Source organism: Lepidochelys kempii, chromosome 2 (assembly GCF_965140265.1).
Source record: "Lepidochelys kempii isolate rLepKem1 chromosome 2, rLepKem1.hap2, whole genome shotgun sequence".
NCBI lineage: Eukaryota > Metazoa > Chordata > Testudines > Cheloniidae > Lepidochelys > Lepidochelys kempii.
This window is the reverse complement of record NC_133257.1, coordinates 198,404,771-198,421,547: the sequence shown is the minus strand read 5'-3', so window position 1 is coordinate 198,421,547 and position 16,777 is coordinate 198,404,771. Positions and strand designations below refer to the sequence as shown.

General features: G+C 47.1%; 2 protein-coding genes across 5 annotated transcripts in view; one reads left to right on the top strand and one right to left on the bottom strand.

The window, feature by feature from the left end:
- LRRC3B (leucine rich repeat containing 3B) overlaps positions 1-16,777 on the top strand; it is a 300,630-nt gene that overhangs the window by 152,589 nt on the left and 131,264 nt on the right. The window lies entirely within an intron of this gene.
- LOC140906164 (uncharacterized) overlaps positions 1-16,777 on the bottom strand; it is a 114,482-nt gene that overhangs the window by 91,876 nt on the left and 5,829 nt on the right. The window lies entirely within an intron of this gene.

Here is a 16,777-nt window from a genome sequence, read left to right as displayed (position 1 = left end):
AGGCTTTGCCTACAGAAATAGAAACATGAACCTGTTTCCTTCTCAAAAATCTGTATTTGCCAGCAAGGAAAGGTGACTTTGTGCATAAAAACCTGCTTTGCACACAAATACCTATTTATGTGCACGTGTGAGTGTTTTTGCCTCTGAAAAAGCCAATTTTCAACAAAGAATCTTTTGTTCAAAAAGTTTCAACCAGCTCTTGTACTCTTGTGTCACGTGGGGAGAAGGAGATGGTCTACAACACAGGTCATACATATGTAACCCTTCTGCCCGTCAGAGTTGGCAGCAACAAGGGCCGGGTTCAATATCTAGGGGTTCCATTCCAATAACACAATGCAAACCGGCTCGAGCCCCCACCCAGTGACCTGGGACAAATATATACCACCCCCGCTGGGCGCCTCCAAGAGGCAATACTTCCCCTCTCGCAAGCACATAGTCTGAGTGTAGCAAAAGTCTTTTAATAACAGAGAGAAACAATGTGGCATTATGTTGGGGAAACACCACCAACAGGATTCATAACACAACCCATGAGCAAAAACAACCCCACCCCAGGCAAATTGGGGCATGCCCTTTTCCCTTTGGTTCTTGAGTCCAGCAACCCCAAATCACCCAAAGTCCCAAAAGTCCAATGCCCCAAAAGTCTCTGTCCCTGGTCAGGGCAGCCCCAGAGTTCGAAAGTTTATCGGCGGAGCTTTACCTCCCAACCTGGGTGGAAATGGGACGGGGGTAAGAGGCACCTTACGTGATCTGAAGCTGACCGCCCCATAGCTCCATAGCGGCGCTCCGCTCCACCAGCCGCCCCACGAACTCCTTCGCTCAGCTGCGCTCCGCTCCGCCAGCCGCCCCACGAACTCCTTCGCTCAGCTGCGCTCTGCTCCGCTCCACCAACCGCCCCACGAACTCCTTCGCTCAGCTGCGCTCCACTCCGCTCCGCCAGCCGCCCCACGAACTCCTTCACTCAGCTCCACAGCCCACAAGCAGCTCCTGCCATCCACACACTGCTCCGTGTTGAACTGCTTCACCAGCCGTCCCGCAACCTGCTCCACAATATATCTTCAGGCTCCCCCACTACTTAACACAACACTCAGTGATTTCAGCTCTTAGGTGAATTCAGCTTATAGTAGGGGAGCCCCAGTGCTGGTGCACTGTCAGCCCAAAGTGAGCTCAGCAGCCTATAACTAGACTTCTAATGAAATCAAAATTAGCTCTGATATTCCACAGTGGAGAGAGGAGGAAGTGCAATCAGCATGTAAGGCCCTCACCAAGGGGCCCATGCCACCAAGTATTAATACTTGTCCCCAGCCTCTCTCCATTCACACAGTTTTGGAACCCATGACCCTTGCCTAGCGAGTGCTACTTAGTTGATGGTGAATCCCTCCATCATAACAAAAGGCCACGTACAGTTCCAAGCACAGTTCCCATAATCAGGGTAATAACAATTTATTCTTCCTGCCCCAATAACAGAGACACTGGGGATCCCACAGCAGCCAAAGTGACCATTTGGGCAGCTATGGTCTCATTCTAGGCGTGGTGGGTGTGCCTATGCAAATGAGATCAGCCCCTGAAGTTCTTTTCCACAACTTGCCACACCTCACCACCAGATGTCAGGGTGGAGCTCATCCTGACACTGCTTACACATGATTTGATCACCTTTGATTCTGCTTCCATTGATCCATATTGGTTCATCTGGACCTAGCTTTGTTTCAGATATCAAACAGGAAGTAAGTTGGGTTTTTTCCCCCCCTGTTAATCTCATAAACTCTCATCCTTTATTTCCTTCCTGCCAGTCCTTAACAACTTTTATCACTTGCTAGTTGTGACAGTTTGGGGGAATCTGTCTGTGTACTGTTCATGAACTCTGGTTGATATTGGGTACTTTCTGTGTCAGATGGCAAACTGAATTTTGAATGTGGAGCCTGTTTGCCTTTTCTGTTGCCTTTTGTCTCTATGTTGAGCTAAAATCCACATGAGGTCAAAGGAGAAATTCTTGTATCTGGAACAAGACTAACAGTACATGGTCGTTAAATTCTGATGATCATCCATTCAAGTGGGGCACCCTTAAACAAAGATATGGTAGCTGCTCAGGGCATAACAGTTTTTCAACCTGAACTCCAGTGGGGAGGTAACTAAGCAATGGGTCACCTGGTGAGAGGCTTTGATCTATGAGACTGATCAGGGCATCATCTGACAAAGGGGAGTGGATATTATAAAAGAGAGGATCTCTCACTGGCTGTTTGGGAGCACGTGGAAGGGCACTGACTGCAGCTGGGTGAAGGGGCATGGGTGTGAGAGAGTGTTTCCATGATCCAGAGGAGAAGCCATGAGCTGCAGGAGAGGGATCCAGGACACACCAGAGGATTCTGATCTAAGTCCAAAGACTGCTCTAGAGTGGAGAGGAAACTGAGGCAGAAAAATGCATATGGTGTTTGTATGACTTCTGCCAGGGTCTTGATATCTTCCATGCTATCTAAAGTAAAGAGTAATTGTATTTAGAAACCATTGCAAAGCCTGTGTGTGTGTTATGTGCCACATCTAACAGGTAACTGTAAACCCCACTAACTCTGATAAACTTTCCTACAGCTCGTGGGGCCATGGCTGTTCACAACCATATCCCTTCTTTCTCTGCACCACCTTTAAAGACAGAAACATCTCCATCACTTTGTTACTTTTCTTCCCAGCCCCTTGGCCTTCTGGCTGATGTCGGACTCCTTTAAACATAATTCTGGCCCCAATTCTACAAAGACTTATACATGTATGTAACTTTAGGTAACTTTATTCTCACCACAGGACCTTCCTCCTGATGTCTGGTGATGCTTGTACTTCTCAGTCTTTCAGTAGTACACCTTCTCACTCTCATCTTCTTGCTCCCAGCTCCTCGCAAGCACACCGCAAACTGAAGTGAGCTCCTTTTTAAACCCAGGTGTCCTGATTAGCCTGCCTTAATTGATTCTGACAGCTTCTTGATTGGCTGCAGGTGTTCTAATCAGCCTGTCTGCCTTAATTGTTTCCAGAAAGTTCCTGATTGTTCTGGAACCTTCCCTGTTACCTTACCCAAGGAAAAGGGACCTACTTAACCTGGGGCTAATATATCTGCCCTCTATCACTCTCCTGTAGCCATCTGGCCCAACCCTGTCACATATCCCGCCCCCCCTCTGCTCAACACCATGGGGTTGGGCAACTTGGGACATCAGGCAGTGTACCCGTGACAGGCCATCTGCATTGCCATGGTGGCTTCCAGCCTGGTGTTGTATGGTGAATTGGAAAGGTTGTAGGGACAAGAACCATCTGGTCACCCTTGTGTTCTTCTCTTTATTTCGCTGCATCCACTGGAGGGGTGCATGGTCAGTCACAAGGGTAAACCATCATCCCAGAAGGTAATAACATAATGTTTCCATGGCCCATTTCACAGCTAGGCACTCTCTTTCAATGACGGCATACTTCTGCTTTCTCGGAAGGAGTTTCCTGCTAAGGTAGAGGATTGGGTGTTCTTCATCTCAGATCATCTGCGATAGGACAGCTCCCAATCCTACTTCAGATGCATCTGTCTGTAAAATGAATTCTTTGTTGAAGTCTGGGGCTATAAGCACGGGGTTGCTGCAGAGGGCTGTCCGTACGTAGACCCATGAATGCTTTCTCTGCGGCACCTGTCCACTTCACCATATCCAGGCCCCGGGCTTTTATCAGGTCTGTCAGGCGACTCACTCTGATAGCAAAATGGGGAATAAATCATCGGTAATACCCCACCACACCCAGGAAAGCCCAGACTTGCTTTTTCCAATTTGGCCGGGGCCAGTTTTGGATAGCCTCTAGTTTGTTTAGTTGGGGCTTGACCATGCCCGTTCCTACAATGTAGCCAAGGTATTTAGCCTCGGCTAGCCCTATAGCACACTTGGCTGGGTTGGCTGTGAGGCCAGCCTGTCTTAGCATGTCCAAAACTGCTTCCACCTTTTCCAAGTGGGTTTCCCAGTCGGGGGTGTGAATAATCATATCATCCAGGTATGCTGCTGCATAACTAGTATGGGGCTGGAGGAGCTTGTCCATAAGACGCTGGAAGGTGGCAGGTGCCTCATGCAGTCCAAAGGGAAGAACAGTATATTGAAACAGACCCTCTGGGGTAGAGAATGCAGTCTTTTCTTTCGCATCTTTGGCAAGGGGAATCTGCCAGTATCCCTTTGTTAAATCAAAGGTGGTCAAAAATCGGGCATTGCCCAGGCAGTCAACTAACTCATCAATATGGGGTATGGGGTATGCATTGAATTTGGATATCTCCTTCAGCCGGCGAAAGTCATTACAAAACCTAGTGGTGCCATCGGGTTTGGGTACCAACACAATCGGGCTTGACCACTGACTGTGGGACTCTTCGATGACTCCCAGCTCCAACATCCTTTTTACCTCTGCCTTGATCTCCTCCCTTTTTGCTGCTGGGACCCGATAGGGCCTTAAAGTTACCTTTGCCCCAGCGTCTGTGATAATGTGGTGATATGCTGTGGTGGTATGACCTGGTTTGGTTGAAAACACGTCCTGGTATTGGTTGATCATCTCAGTTACCTCCTTCTTCTGGTTTGGTGACAGATCAGTGGATATCCTGCATGTTATTTCCCTGGATCGGGGTCTCTTGGGCCACTACACATGCCTCTCATTGGTGCCAAGGCTTTAAGAGGTTAATGTGATAAATTTGTTCTTGTTTCCGGCATCCTGGCTGCCACACCTTGTAGGTTACTTCCCCCACGGGTTCAACCACCTCATAGGGCCCCTGCCATTGGGCCAAAAGCTTGCTTTCTGCCGTGGGTACCAACACCATCATCCAATCCCCTGGTTGGAACTGTCGGACTTTTGCCTGGTGACTGTAATGGGTTTGCTGGGCCTCCTGCACCTTTTCCAAATGTTCCTGTAGAATAGAGGTGACCCGGGCTATCCGTTCTTGCATCTGCAACACATTGTCAATTATATCTCTCCCTTCATTGGGTTCCTCTTCCCAGATTTCTTTTGCGATATCTAGTATGCCACGGGGGTGGCATCCGTATAATAACTCAAAGGGGGAAAACCCAGTTGAGGCCTGAGGTACCTCCCAGATTGCGAACATAAGGTAGGGTAGTAGGGTGTCCCAATCCTTCCCGTCCCGATTTACCACTTTCCTTATCATTGCCTTGAGGGTTCAGTTAAACCTTTCCACGAGCCCATCAGTCTGGAGATGACAGACTGAAGTTCTCAGGATATGGATATGGAGCAGTGTACAGAGGTCCTTCATTAGCTTTGACATAAATGGGGTACCTTGGTCTCTTAATATCTCCTTTGGTAGCCCCACTCGGGCAAAGATCCCCACCAACTCTTTAGCTATCGTTTTAGAGGCCGTGTTCCACAGGGGGGTGGCTTCTGGGTAGCGAGTAGCATAATCCAGAATGACAAGTATATATTGGCTGCCCCGGGCTGTCTTCTCCAGGGGTCCCACTAGGTCCACAGCTATTCGCTCGAAGGAGACCTCTATGATGGGAAGGGGTACTAAAGGTGCCCTCAAGTGGGGATGGGGACTGTGCAGCTGGCACTCCGGGCAGGACACACAGTACCTCCACATTTCTTCATGTACTCCGGGCCAGAAGAATCGTTGTAGGACCTGTGCCAGGGTCTTCTCTACCCCCAAATGCCCCCCCAAAAGATGACTATGGGCAAGACTTAATACAGCATTCTGGTGTTTTTGAGGTACTAGGATCTGCTCTACCTTCTGCCCCTGTACTGGTGCAATCCGGTATAAGAGATTCTTCTTTATTATGAAGTAGGGTCCTGGTCCTTGGGTTTCCCTTCCATGGGGACCCCATCTATTTCGGTCACCTCCTTCTTAATGTTGTTGTACCTTGGGTCTTCAGCCTGGTCCCGTCCAAAATTTCCTCTCCCAGGGCTAATCTGCCCGAGATCTAGGGGGCCAGTCTCTGTTGCCTCTACTGGTTCAGAGGTGTTAGGGTGTGGGTCAGTCTCGGGTGCTTCTCTCTCTGGGTGGCCTCCTTTTCAGCTGCTCAGGTCCGCCTACCTACCAGAGTGATCCTCTGGCATTGGATCAGTATTCGGGTTCCCAAGGTCTTAGCTGCCCTCTTTTTCCTTTTTGACTTTCTACCCTGTCTGGGAGTGGAGAACAAATCTGGGGATATTTCAGAGAAGATTGGGGGTTGACAGTCTACTGTGGATGCCTCACTGACTTCAGGGTTTCCCCTTTTCTCCAATTCCCCTACTGGGAGTAAGTCTCCAAACCCTGGGAAGTCCCTCCCTATGAGCACCGGGTTTGGGAGTTTAGGGACAACACCTGCTGCTACCTCAGTAGTGTTTCCCTGAATCTCGATTTTTACTGGGATGGTGGGGTAGTAACTAACTGTCCCATGGATGCATATTTATTCCCATACACTTAGCCCACAGCAGCTGACTACACTTCACGAGCTTCCCTGAGACAAGCGTGATAGCACTCCCCGAATCAACCAGTGCTGTGGTCTCTACCCCATTTAGCTTCACTGGTCTGGTGTACGTATGTGGGGTTAGTGAGACCCCCCACAAGGTGGATTAGGGAGCATGGGTCTGCCCAGTTCCCCAGGTTACATTGCATAGACTCCTCATCATTGGGACACTGTGCAGCTATGTGTCCCCACTCCCCGCAGGTGTAACATCTGTATGGAGCCCTAGGCATTCCCCAGTCTCTTGGTTTGGGCAGTCTAACATCACGATCCTCTTCCCCCTCAGTGCTCCGACTCTTTGTGGCTACTGGTGGGCCTTCAGCCCTTCTCTTTTTCCACCTGGGTTCTCCTGGTGGCCCAGTCACCCGAGCTCTAGGGCTTGGTGCTGCTAGTTTAATCCAGGGTGCTTCTTCCTTAACTGGTCGGGTCAGCTCCCTAGCTGTCCTTCGCCTCTCTACCAGCGCGACAACCTCATCGTAGGTGGAGGGTTTGTTCTGGCTTAGCCAAGCGCAAAGGTCTGGCGGTAGCCCCCTCATGTATTGGTCGATGACCAGAACCTCTAGTATCTCCTCCAGACTCCGGGACTCAGTTTGCAACCACTTTCATGTGAGATGGATGAGGTCAAACAATTGGGACCACGGGGTTTTGTTTTCCTGGTACCTCCACTCGTGATACTGCTGGGCCCGCACTGTGGTCGTTACCCCAGATGTGGCCAGGATCTCTGCTTTCAGCTGGGGGTAGTCTGCTGCAGCTTCTTCAGGCAGATCATAGCAGGCATTCTGGGCCTCCCCACACAGGAATGGGGCGAGGATGCCAGACCACTGATCTCGAAGCCAAGCCTCCCGTAGGGCTGTCCTCTCACAGCCCAGGAGATATGCCTCTATGTTATCCTCCCCTGTCATTTTCTGCAGGCAATTGCTGGGCCATATGATCCACGTCCCATCATGGCCGTGGTTCATCTCCGTAAGGGCCTTCACTTGATTTACCAGTTCCCGCAATGTAGCACACTCTTGAGCAGTCTGGTCCATCAGCAGGTGATTAGTCTCTTGCTGCAGCCTCACTGCGTCCTGTTGGGCGGCTGCCTGGACACGAGTAGCCTCCTGCTGGGCAGCCGTGGCTTGTATCAGTGCCCACACTACCTCCTCCATTGTGGTGGAAAAAAAATAAACCCGCTCCCCGTTTTTTTTCCTTTTTCAAACACCCTCCTTCTTCCGTCGCGCTGTGCACACCAGATCTCACTCCTGACCCCAGTTGTGACAAAGTTCCTCCTCTGCCTTGGTGGATCCTGCGCTTATTGGCGGATTTGCTCGCCTCAGAGGTTCACGGCAGCCCTCAGTTTGGCCACTTTCGTGGCTCAAATCTGCTGTTCACTCAGTTAGCCTCATCACTAGCCAACATGGGGAAAGGAAGAAGAATAATCCCCGCAGTCTCTGCTGATCCACCTAGTAGATCGGGAATAGGCCAGAGACCTTCCCCTCTGGTGGAATCCACAGTCCAGTTCAACTCCTCCGGTATCAAGTAGGGAGTTGGGAGGATTTGGGGGGAACCCGGGCCCACCCTCTACTCTGGGTTCCAGCCCAGGGCCCTGTGGAATGCAGCTGTCTACAGTGGCTCCTGTAACAGCTGTGTGACAGCTACAACTCCCTGGGCTACTTCCCCATGGCCTCCTCCCAACACCTTCTTTATTCTCACCACAGGACCTTCCTCCTGATGTCTGGTAATGCTTGTACTTCTCAGTCTTCCAGTAGTACACCTTCTCACTCTCAGCTTCTTGTGCCTCTTGCTCCCAGCTCCTCGCACGCATGCCACAAACTGAAGTGAGCTCCTTTTTAAAACCCAGGTGCCCTGATTAGCCTGCCTTAATTGATTCTAGCAGCTTCTTGATTGGCTGCAGGTGTTCTAATCAGCCTGTCTTAATTGTCTCCAGAAGGTTCCTGATTGTTCTGGAACCTTCCCTGTTACCTTACCCAGGGAAAAGGGACCTACTTAGCCTGGGGCTAATATATCTGCCCTCTATCACTCTCCTGTAGCCATCTGGCCCGACCCTGTCACACTATAGTTAGTAGTTTTCAGAAATACTTACAAACATGCATTTTTAAACTTCTTCAGCTTTTTCCCTTTTTTATTTTATCACAGACATGACAGACCATTTGCAAATGTTTGTGAATCACATGATATTTAAAAGCTTGTATGTGGAACATTAAAGTCACTGGAAAAATCAGTGCTCATGAACATTCTTTTTTCTTAATTAGAAAGGAATTGTGCTTGCAAATGGCTATATTCATATATTATGCAGTGGTATAAAAACATTAAAAGCCATTTAGGCAGAGGTAATTGCAGCAGTTGCTAATATGGTAGAACAGCCCTGTATTAGTGGCTTAGCTGTACATTAACACTGACAAGTTAATATCTGCTGTCTCTCCCAGAGGTTCCCTGAATTCTCTGTCCAGACTCTGTTTTTTCAAATTATTCCACACTTTTATGCATAAACAATAACATGGCCTTTCCCAACCCCACATAATCAACTTGCTGAAGAAAGGTCCTAGCCTTTTGTTCACATTACTTGTGTTAGTGAGATGCATATCCAGGGAAGCCTGGCTTGTCTTGCACAGCCATAAAGGACTGAACAACTCTACAATTGAGCCCAACCCCAGGTCATAGTTCATATGAACGGTTCATCCAAATCCTCTTCTCTTATGCTGTATAGAATTCAGTAATCCAGAGATCCTCAAGCTGCTGGAGAGCCACCTTGTCCTCAGCTGCTGTTTATGATTTACTGTCAGTATGTTCAATGCTGTACTAAACAGAGTAAGTTATCGGACCTGAGTTTCATTTGTACTATGGCCACTTTTAGGGTTGCCAACTCTCTAATCACACAAAACCGAACACCCCTGTCCCACCCCTTCTCTGACGCCCCACCCCCTGTTCACTCCATCCCCCCTCTCTCCGTCGCTCGGTCTTCCCCACCCTCACTCCCTCACTCATTTTCACCAGGCTGGGACAGGGGGTTGGGGTGCGGGAGTGGGCTCTGGCTGGGACCGTGGGGTTCGGAGTGTGAGGGGGTGTGGGCTCTGGCTGGGGGTGCAGGCTCTGGGGTGGAGCCGGGGATGAGGGGGTTTGAGGTGCAGAAGAAGGTTGGGGGTTAGGGTGTGGGGGGGTGAGGGTTCCAGCTGGGGTGTTGGCTCAGGGGTGGGGCCAGAAATGAGGGATTGGGGGGTGAGAGGGGACTCCAGGCTGGGGCAGGGGATTGGGGTGCGGGAGAGGGTATAAGGTCTCACTGGTGCTTATTGCAGCTCCGAGGAGGCGGAGTCCCTTCGGCCTCCAGGTGTATGGGCGGCCAGGTGGCTCTGCGCGGTGTGCGCTGCCTTCTTGCCCGCAGGTGCTGCCCTCTGCAGCTCCCATTGGTCATGGTTCCCAGCCAATGGGAGCTGTGGAGCCTGCAATCAAGGCGGGGGCCGCGTGCAGAACCTCCCAATCCCTGGGCGTCACAGTGCCTAGGGGCTGCAGGGACCTGGTGGCCGGTTCCGGGAGACATGTGGAGCTAGGGCAGGCAGGGAGCCTGCCTTAGCCCCAGGCCCTTGCTGCACCACTCCCCGACTTTTAATGGCTCGGTCAGCAGTACCAACCAGAGCTGCCAGGGTCCCTTTTTGACCAGGCATTCCGGTCAAAAACCAGACTCCTGGCAACCCTAGCCCCTTTACACCACTCTGGATGTGTAAATGTAATTTGGTGTGCATAAGAATAGGTCCCATAGTTTATGAAGGCTCAAACCTTCAGGTTGCTGAGTACTGCTGAAAAATGCAGAGAGCCAAAGCACTCAAGCCCAGATCCTCAAAGATATTTAGGTGGCTAACCCCCACTAATTTCAATGGGCCTCAGTGTTTGCTCAGCACCCATGAAAAAGGCTTTAATGTAGTATGGGGAAATGTGCAGAGAATTCAAGAACGTGACCAAAGCTCAGCATTGAACTCAGCATTGGTGAACAGGGGAGTGGAGCATGGTCCTGCCCTAGACACGTAAATGCAATCCAATGGATGCAGATGATGTGTTGCTTTTGAGATGTTTCCATTACTTTTAATGGAAGGAGAAGTGTCTACATGAGTGTGCTTAAGAGAGAAGAAATTAAAAACAGGGGCAACTGGGAGAGACAGCCATGATTAGAAATCAATATATTTGAAAATGTAGAAAAATATCCAAAAATATTTAATAAATTTCAATTGATATTCTATTTTTTAACAGTGCAATTAAAACTGTGATTAATCAGGATTAATTTTTAAAACCACGATTAATTTTTTTGAGTTAATTTGTTACACTAATAAAATAATACCAATAGGATCTTATAAGAGGGATAAGGCAAAATGCCATGTTTATTGTAAATACAACAGAAAATCAATAAACACAATTACTGTCAGTATTCACTCACATAAACATTTACACAAACATTCACATGGGTTCTGCAAAAGTTGTTATAGTTACCAGCCTAAAGGTTGCTCGTGACAGAGTACTGGCCAGGTAGCCTATACACGAGAGTGGAGTCGAGTCTGTGTCAGATGTGCATCCCATGCTCCTGGAGGGTGGCCGCAGAACCAGACTCAAAGAACCCAGTCCCCTAGTTCTGTCTTTATAGGTCTTTGGCTAAATACAAGTCTATGCAGGTTGCTTCATCAAGCTGATGTTGCAAACGAGATGACCATTAATCAGTTCAATCAGCAGATGGCACATCCATGACAGCTCCATGATGGCTGGGTGTTATCTTCAGTTCTTCTGTCCTTCCTTGAGGCGCTTGGATGGATTCTGGTTTGCCCACTGGCCGTCAACCGGTTATCTCCACTCTGCATTCTCTTCGGCCCATCAATACTGGAGTTGTAATTCTTAGGTTTAGGCTGGCACCATCCACTAACCAATCAATTACCTGTTCCAAACACTCACTCCCATACGCTCATCAGTCTTCCATTTCAAATGCAGTTCCATGACTTTCAGAGTATAGCAGAATTAACTCAATTCTCTCTCACTCTCTTGTTACACAAAAATCTACATAGGCCTGGTCTACACTAGGAGTTTAGGTAGTGTTTAGCTGCGTTATTTCAATTTAACCCTGCACAACGAAGCCCTTTCTTTCAACTTAAAGGGCTCTTAAAATCGATTTACTCCACCCCCGATGAGGGGATTAGTGCTGAAATCGGCCTTGCCAGGTTGAATTTGGGGTACTGTGGACACAATTTGACGGTATTGGCCTCTGGAAGCTATCCCAAAGTGCTCAGTTGTGACCGCTCTGGACAGCGATCTCAACTCAGATGCACTGGCCAGGTATACAGGAAAAGGCCCGCGAACTTTTGAATCTCATTTCCTGTTTGGCCAGCTTGGCGAGCTCACCTGCACAGGTCACCATGCAGAGCTCATCATCACAGGAGACCATGTAGTCCCAGAATCGCCGAAGAGCTCCAGCATGGACCGAACGGGAGGTTCAGGATCTGATCGCTGTATGGGGAGATGAATTTGTGCTGGCAGAACTCCGTTCAAAAAGACGAAATTGCCAAAATATTTGAAAAAATCTCCAATGGCATAAAGGACAGAGACTATAACAGGGACCTGCAGCATGAAAATTAAGGAGCTCAGGCAAGCCTACCAAAAAACCAGAGAGGCAAATGGCCGCTCTGGTTCAGAGCCCCGGACATGCCGCTTCTATGATGAGCTGCATGCCATTCTAGGGGGTGCAGCCACCACTACCTCAACCCTGTTCTTTGACTCTGTCCCAGGAGTGGGAGGCAACATGGAAGCAGGTTTTGGGGGCGCAGAAGATTGCTGTGAGCTATCTACAACCTCCTCCTCCTCATAGCAAAGAATCAGAGAAACTGGTTTCCGCAACAGCCAGGATCTGTTTATCACCCTGGACCTGGACCCAGTACCCCTCGAACCCATCCAAGGCGGTGTCCCAGACCTTGAAAGTGGAGAAGGGACCTCTGGTGAGTGTACCTTTGTAAATATTATACATGATTTAAAAGCAAGCGTGTTTAATGATTAATTTGCCCTGGTATTCGCAGCCAGTACAGCTATAGGAAAAGTCTGCTAACATGTCTGGGGATGGAGCAGAAATCCTCCAGGGACATCTCCATAAAGCTCTCCTGGATGTACTCCCAAAGCCTTTGCAAAAGGTTTCTGGGAAGGACAGCCTTATTCCGTCCTCCATGGTAGGACACTTTACGATGCCAGGCCAGTAGCACGTAGTTAGGAATCATTGCAGAACAAAGCATGGCAGCGTATGGTCCCGGCGTTTGCTGGCATTCAAATTACAGAACAGCAAGCTCAATCCTCTGACATCCCCATGGAAGAACCCCCTCAGAGGAACTTCATAATGATTTCCATCCTTATATCCCTTCCTATGGGTTTCCATGCAGGCAGGGTTGGTTGCGCTCACAGCTTCTTATAAAAATCTGATCACACAAAGGACTGCTTTTTTACTTAATAGTAAGTGCTCATAGTCACAGTTAAAGACAACTTTATGATCTCGCGACTGCAAAGAATTATCGCAGAGGAGCAACTTTTATGAGACTCGTCTGACTGCAGAGAGTTACAAGAGCATAAAATCTCACAACATGCATACGATCAATCTGCATTAGCATTTTAATTGGGATTTTTGTTTTGCATTTGGTAAATACTGTACAGTGCCATTTCTAAAGTGCCTTGTCTCTCATTATTGATGTGCTAGACAGCTTTTTTTTTTTAATGGCATGTTTTCAAAATAAATGACTCGCAGGTCCTAGGGAGGCTTATCTGCTGATGAATGTCTGGGCATATTTTAGAGATATTGTAGTGAACCTGCTGGCTTATTATTGGCCACTGTGTAATGCATTAAGAGAAGAGGGTTTTTTGTGTGGATGGGACTTGAGTTGGGGCAATATTCAACTTATAACTCAAATTAACTTTGCAGTGACGACAAACCCTGAGTTTCTGGCAGTTCAAGAGAAGGAATCCTCAATTATAGAATGTGGCTTAGGGATCCACCAAGGGCCAGAGCCTAAAAAGTCTAGTCTTTAGAGCCCCTACAGTACTTGTCTCTAAGCATGAGGTACATCTGGCATACAATCAAACATCTTGGGGTCTGGTGGACCACAACACTCACAGTAACTCCCTGCAGTGGGGTCAGTTACAAGGTACAGTAGATATGATGTCAACAAGGTTATTTCCTTTTTTAACTATTCAGTTTCAATGTTTTGCTTTAACAGTGGCAAAGTATTCAGTTTTAGTGTGGTGGAGTAAGGCTTAAAAGAACCGCCAAAACTTTTGGGAGTTCTACAAACCCTCATGCTTCAGGGTGTAAACCGATTTCTCACTAATGAGGGCTTGGAAGAAACCTTCCTTGTGGACAGGTTATTCCACAACTGGCTTCTGCAGGGTTTCTTTCACTTTCCTCTGAAGCAGCTGTTATTAGTCACTGTTGGTGACAAGATACCGGGGAAGAGGGAGCACTGCCCTGACCCAGTGTGGGGATTCCCATGTTCCCAAATATAGAGACAGCAATATTGACTTTTCTTGTTGTGCGTGACTTGCAGTTGCTGGTGTACATATAATCAGACTGGAATAAAGGAGTCATACACAATGAACTAAGAATTTAGTTAATATTTTTGTTCCATCTAATTAAAAGAACCATTTATATTTTTAAGAAGGAAATGTGTTGACCCTCCATAGGAGACATACCAACCCAAAACTCCCAGTAGGGGCTGATTGAACTTGGCAATCAGAGGCCCGTGATTAAATAGTGTAACTATCTTCATAACCTTTGTCTGCTTTTGCATTTCAGATACATAATGATTCACAGCTTTTTACATAGTTGTATAAAATGAATGTTGTACTCTGGCAATCAATGTATCTGGTAATCTATTTCTCTGCTATGTTATTCCGTCTATGAAAAATTACAATAAACTATTGGTATAAAAATACTTCCATGGCTCTTCCTGGCATTGTTTTGCATTCAATTTATTATAATATTTTCATGAGATCAACTTCTTAGGCCCTTACTAAGTCAAAACTCTCATTGATTTCAGCAAGAATGTTGCCTGAGTAAGGTCTGAATAACAATGAAGTAAAGATGCTGGGATTTTGCCCACACCAAGACTTAAGAAATCCTCCACATGTATATGATGACTCAGAATCATTAAAACTTTCGGATGGGATTTTCAGAAGCATTCAGCATTGGCCTAACTCAGCTCCAATTGAAGTTAACAGAAGTTTTTACCATTGACTGCAATGGGAACAGTCTGGCCAAAGCTAAGTGCTTATGAAAACCCTCCCCTGCATGTTTTTATGGTTTTTGTTTGACTAATTAGTCAGGGTTGGTTTGTCTTTTAAATAAAAATAGGTGCATTATAGGGGTTTAAAAATTACAAGACCAAAATAAATAATTGTTCTTCTTAACACACAACAGCCTCCCACAAACTATTGAAATCCTTGCTGACCTCTCTAATTCTTGTTTTCGTCATAACAGTTTCTTTCTAAACAGAAAAGTCTAGGCCAAGTGTGAGCAAGAAGGGCCATCAAGCAGCATGGGAAGGAGAGTGTGGGCTGGCATGTTTGGTCCATGGTCAGAGGATTTGGTAATTTGTGGGAAATAAACCATTTTAGCTTAATTTTTTTTGGCATGGATGCCATTTTGAGCCCATTAGGCAAGGAGGGGTGATAAAAACTGAGCAGACAGAGCTAAGGGCATATGTCAATCCTTTCACATAGTGATTTCCATCCAAAATGGGGCATTCAGGCAATACCCAGAACAAAGTTGTTAAAATCCCCCTATACAGTCAGTACCCAGACAGTTTATTTTAATACAGTAAATCACACATACTGCTGTTTGAAGTCTCCTCTGCAGCACTGTCAGACTGGTTCTTCATCTATGTCTTGGGGGCCAACTCCAGTTCCTTCCCTGCCTAGGGCTGGGTGGGCTGAAGAGATGTTGGCTGTCTGGGGGAATCTCCTCCTCATTGGGATCTGTGGTCGGTTAGATGCTTTCCAGTGGTGTGGGCGAACTGTCCTGCATATACGGGAATTCTGTGATAGCTTCCCTGCCAAAATGTAGGCCATTGCCTCATAGTAAGTGTATGTGTTGGGAGCATTACCAGAAGTTCTGTTTTTTGTCTCGTGTTCTTGCAATTCTGCCAGAACTCCTTGTCTTTGGCAAGGCACTGGGCCATCTTCTGGGAGTACCCCTTCTCCCATGTTTGCTGTGCTAGCTCCTTGTAAATCTTCACATTTCAATGACGCCTGTTGAAATGGGACTGAACATGCTCTTCTCCCCAGAGAATAAGGAAGTCCAGGACCTCCTGATGGGACTTTGCGGAAGCCTGGGGCATTGCTGCTATAATGGACTTGGGATGCGAACTTGCCAGGACCTGGAATCCCAAAGGCGAACAGTTGGGTGTGTTGGGATTTAAACAGGGAGGAGACATCTGGTCAAGCAGCAGAGGGTGCAGAGGAACCAGATAGGCTCATCCAGAAGGGAAGCAATGCAGTGTGGGATATCAGTGGGAGGACTGCCTGCTAATTATAATTACAGTAATTTGAAATAGGCTGGCATCCACACGAACCTTATAACTCTGTTCTGGAATGAATTATACTGGTACGTCGCTTCCAAAAGGGGTTAATTAAAGTGATAAAATGCCAGATTTAAAACAAAACAAAACCCACCACTTTTGTGTGTGGACATAAAGCATTTTATGCTGAAAAAACTAAAGTTATACTAAAAAGCTTTCTTGTGTAGACAAGACCTAAGGACATATATAATTAGAACCAGGTCCTACTACATGCAAAAATCCCATTAAAGTAAACAGGAGTTCTCTTTGGGCTTGGGGCTTTTTAAAAAAGGGTTTGTGCTGGTGGTGTATTGGAGATGTGTGCATATATAAAGTTTGTATTAATTGTAAATGTATCAGACAGGTAGTGGGATCATGAATGAAGCAGGAGGGTAGGTTATGTATTAAATAGTACCATTTTAAAATAAAACTAAGAGCTTGCTCCCATTCCTTTAGAAGTCAGTGGCAAAATTCCCATCAATTTTAATTGGAGCAAGATTGGATCTTAAGGAACAAGTGAAATTTTAAATATCTTCTCTCTCTCTCGCTCTTAACTTTCTCTGGGCTAAAATTTCCATGCTTGTTCTCAAAGGAGAATTTTATTTTGGAAAGTTTGAGTAAATTTGGTTCAGCCATTTTTAAGTTATGTGAGGGTGGAGAGAGAAACACGCTCCCCATATGTTCCAGTATGCAAATTTGTACTTGTATAACTCAAAAATTGCTCAAGTGAGAAGTTTTAATTTTGGTTTGTTTGATGGTGTTCACTGAATCTGAAACAAGCCA